This window comes from Coenobita brevimanus, chromosome 91 (assembly GCF_032717465.1).
Source record: "Coenobita brevimanus isolate Jiangsu-jjx chromosome 91, ASM3271746v2, whole genome shotgun sequence".
Classification (NCBI taxonomy): domain Eukaryota; kingdom Metazoa; phylum Arthropoda; class Malacostraca; order Decapoda; family Coenobitidae; genus Coenobita; species Coenobita brevimanus.
This window is the reverse complement of record NC_137044.1, coordinates 8,133,289-8,138,329: the sequence shown is the minus strand read 5'-3', so window position 1 is coordinate 8,138,329 and position 5,041 is coordinate 8,133,289.

Here is a 5,041-nt window from a genome sequence, read left to right as displayed (position 1 = left end):
TACTACTACTACTACTACTACTACTACAGACAATAATATTCATCATTATCATCATCATCATCATCATTACCATCGTCATCACCGTCCTTATTGCCTGCATGGCGAGGTGCAATACTAAGGAGAGCAACGCGAGGTTTTCTTGTTCTTGACAGAGAAAATCTCGATATAGATCTTCCTTGTACTCAAACCATTACCGCTACAGCATCCATTTCCGCAGGATGTGGTCTCATCCCCCTTTCCCCCCCCCAAAAAAAAAAAAATCTTGCTCATCCTATCCACTTGTTTTCTTCCCCACGCCCATTTCCTTACTCCACCCCCTCCATACTTTCACTCTTCGAAGATAATAAAGATAAGTCTTCATTGCATTCTAACTAAACTATACTGCCACAGCCCCGCTGCCCACCAACATTTCAGCCCAGCCTGCCCATGCTATTGGTCACCATGTCTAATATTCTCTCTCTCTCTCTCTCTCTGTATCCATATATATATATAAATATATATATATATATATATATATATATATATATATATATATATATATATATATATATATATATATATATACTTCTCTTCCCATCTCTCTCTCTCCTCTCACTGGCAACTTCTTCCTACAGTGAAGGGATACCTAGACAGAAAAAAAAAAGGCGTATATCTAACCGGTTCTGGTCACGCAGCTTGTCCTCCACCCGGCACCCGCTCTCTCTCTCTCTCTCTCTCTCTCTCTCCCAAATTATTCTAAATGTTGTATTTTAGCCTTTTTCCCTTTTCTTTCTTTCCTTCTACTCCTCCTCTTCTTCTTCCATCTCTCTTTCCTCCTCATCTCTTCTCCATCCCTCTCTCTTTACTCCTCTTTCTCCTCCTTCTCCACCTTTTTCCCAGTGCGAAGGTTACTCTGACCTTACCTAATACTGGATGTCATCTATATACTCCCTCTTAACCTTCTCATGGTCAGGATATCTCTAATTTTCTGTTCTAACTATGACAGACGATTTTATTCAGCTGGGAGTGAGTCATAGGAGCCCGAGTAATAATTCTGCCACCGTTAAGCCTCTGATGGTCGTGAAAACTCTAGCATTCTATTCTATTTAGTTCCAGACGATTTCATTCAGCTGAATCGAATCACAGGAGCCTTAAAGTGATACCTGTAGGAGCAATAACCTTCAAGATTTACACCTGATTTACACCACCCTCTCCCGTACTCGTGTGGAATGAGGTGTATTTCCGTTTCAGTAGTGACGCAGGTAAGAACTGGTTTGGATGCAGAATGGTGACAAAGGGACATTCCAAGTGGACATGAGGAATTCCTAACACCCCTTCCTTTGCGATTTATTTTATACACTACACCGCAGAGGCCTTTTGAATGTTAGTGATGTAAAGTATGTCGGTATTAGAGCGACCTAAATGGCGTATAAGACATTCTAGGGTAAAATATGTAAAGGTGAAATATGTAAGGCGAGATATGTCGGTAAAAAAGAGGTGCAGCGAAGCCACTAAGAATACGGCCCAGAGACTAATAATAAGCCTTAATTCAGTGCCTATCGACTGCTCGGGGGTCATTAAGGGCAGACAGTTAATTTATACCAAGTCCAAAATTAGTGGCCTTGTATCCCTGGTGAAAAAAAAAAAAAGTCACAAGTTCAAAGGCCCAAGATACGGAGATGAGTACCGTGGTTAAACGTCTCATGATATCTGCCCCCTTTCCCCTTCTTCCTCTCCTCCATTCTACTTCGCACTCATCCTTGTTCCTCCTGCCCTTCTCTATGCCACCTCGTCCTCGTCCTCCTCCTCCTCCTCCTCCTCTTATCAATTCATCTTTCTGTTCCTCCTCCTTTCTTGCTCCTCTCTATTCCATCTTTTCCTCGCCCTCTTCTCTATTCTTCTTTCTTCTCCTCCTTCTCTCTTGCCTAGTCCTCCTCCTCATCTTCTCTATTCCTTATCATTATATTCTCTTTTACTTCTCGTCCTCCTTCTCTTGATTCCTCCTCCTCCTTTCCTCTCTTCCTCCTCCTCCTCCTCCTCCTCCACTTCTTTCCCACTGACACTCTGAAGGTTACCCTCACCACAGACTTTGCCATGTTCTTATTACACATCCCATCCACGTCTTCCCTCTCATGAAATACTGATAAGGTTCCGGCTATGTTAATGTGATGCTTCAAGGTGACGACTGTATTATAGGCGGTGATGTTAGATGATGATGATGATTATGATGTTCAAGGTGACGAAGATGAGAAGGGTTGGTGGTGGTGTTGTTGTTGTTGTAGTTAAAGGGTCAGGTTTATGTGAACGTGGACCATGAGCACTACAGGTCGAAGTTAAGGGGAGAGGGGGGAATTGAGGGACGTGTGTATAATCCGCTACCCGCTTATATAAATGCTACCGAGTGATGGCGCTCCTCTCCAACACCGATTATAAAGGCAAAGTGAAAATGTTAAAGGTAATGAAAAATATGGTGATAATGAGGTATAAGAATAGAAGCAGCTGTTTATAATTCTGCTTATCTGTAATTCCTCCTAGCTCCTTTTTCATTATCAAGAAGCTGAGGGCCTGACACACCTAGTGGTCCTGTGGCCTCAAGTGAAGATCAGGTGGCATGAACATTGATTCGAATCCCTTGGAGGTGACTACAGGTTTTTCGATCATCCAGTGCCATCAGAGAGGTCATTGGTCCATCTGCCTTTAAATATTCTGGACTTTGGTAGCCTAGCCCCTGGTACCTGCGCCTCACCAAAGGGGTAATTAAGGTACACCTGTTATAATTTTTTCCTTTTTTTCCTCTTTTTTTTTTAACTACCTCCATTAACACGATGAAGTACTGTCGCCTCATTCTTCCTGCCGTCAAAGGATTCTATTCAGCCAAGTAAAGAAGAGGTTAAAATCATCTCCCCTTAACTCCATCAGTACGAGGACGCATTTTGTATTTCATTTTGGCTACCTCAGATCGACTTTATTCAGCTAGAGAAAGCTCCTTATAGTGAAGAGTTTATGGGTACTTAGTGGTGTGTGTGTGTGTGTGTGTGTGTGTGTGTGTGTGTGTGTGTGTGTGTGTGTGTGTGTGTGTGTGTGTGTGTGTGTGTGTGTGTGTGTGTGTGCGTTTTCATTTAATGACAGCCAGATACTCAAGACTCACCTAGAAGAAAGAAAAATCTGTATTGCGTGACCTAAGACAGCTTACTAGAGTTATTCCGACAACGAGACGGTTCATGGTGACAGTACTAACACCCAGGCACTTATGACTCGCTCCCAGTTGAAAAAAAATCGTCTGGCGTCAGGTGGGAGAAAACACAAGAGCTTTCCCGACCATAAACATGTTATTGGTGCTAGTTATAACACTCAGGCTCTTCTACGCACTCTCAGCTGAACAAAATCGTCTGAGGTCAGCAAGAAAAATACTGGAGTTGTTCTGACCGTGAGAGGGTTAGGACATAAGGGAGGCGGAGGGGTAGGTGGAGAAGCTACAGTATTTGGCAAAGAAATAAAAGCCGTGTTGTAGGTGCCAGTAATAACAAAAACAATGGCAAAAATAACAAGAACAGTATAATAATAATAATAATAATAATAAATGCTGTATTTTAACAGTGGTAACATTATTAACAGCAGAAGCAGTAGCAGCAGTAGCATCCACAATCACAACAACAACAACAACAACAAAAAGAATATCATCATCATCATCATCATCATCAACAGAAACAACACCACCACCACTACCACCACCACCAACAACAACAACAATAATGATGATAATAATAATAATAATAATAATAATAATAATAATAATAACAATAATAATAATAATAACAACAACAACACGAACCTCTTACTTAAGCTCCTATTCACTGTAGTTCACATGCAGGAAGTGTGTAAAAGAGGCCAGACCACGATCCAGGAAACGATTATCATTGGAAATAATGATAGGACATGGTGTGTGTGTGTGTGTGTGTGTGTGTGTGTGTGTGTGTGTGTGTGTGTGTGTGTGTGTGTGTGTGTGTGTGTGTGTGTGTGTGTGTTCTTTGTCGTGATTCATGCTATATTACTGTGTGTGAAGTACGGTATCAGTGCTTTTTGTGCTTTCAAGGAGTGCATTTATTTCTTTTAACCTTGTATGCTTAGTGTGTGTGTGTGTGTGTGTGTGTGTGGAGAGAGAGAGGGGGGGGGCTTACATCTGCATATATGGCTACAACTTTCAAAATCGTATCATCATCTTCATAATACCAGCCAAATATAAAGCCCCAAATAAAAATCTCCAGCTCACACTTTATTCATTTATTCATTATCTGCTGGGCGTGAAAGGGAGGGTATGCAATGAAAAAATAAAAAATAAATCAACCCCTGTTTCAATATCGGCTGCAAAAAGTACACTGCAATCTGAGCCATTTCCTGTGTACCCAATTAGCATTATAAATGGCGGTGGAAATACTGATAATACACCCATACATCAAAAGGACAATGTGAGCGGTATTCTACGAGTAGTACAGTTAGGCAGCTTACTAACACCTCTTCCTTGTCGATCTATTTCTAATTCTGCTCCATTACTTTAGTCTTGTGTGTTATTCATGTCATCTTTGTCGATACTGAAAAGACGTAAGAGTCAAACCAGGGTATATTAATATGCAGTTTGGAAAATAAATCGTTAAGGAAGAGGTGTTACGGAGCCTCCTCATAAGACGAGAATACGGGCCTAACTCTTTCTATCATAAAGAAGTGCATGGCTCCCCAAATAATTTTCTGTTGCATCTCTCTCTCTCTCTCTTTCTCTCTCTATCTATCTATCTATCTATCTTTTCTTTCATTTAATAGATGGTGCGGAAATAAGCAATGATTACCCCGCACAGAGTTACAGATACCGGTAAAAATACACACTGTTTAGTATCCAGAAACTTTATCAACACTAGTTATTTCTGTCGTAAAAATCTGCAAGGTCATCCCTCTCAGTTCCTACTGAATATTTGTTTTATATGTGACGCGGAAATACAGTTATCATCATCATTATCATCATCATCATCATCATCATCATCATCCTTTTTTGTGTGTGCCCCACCAGCCT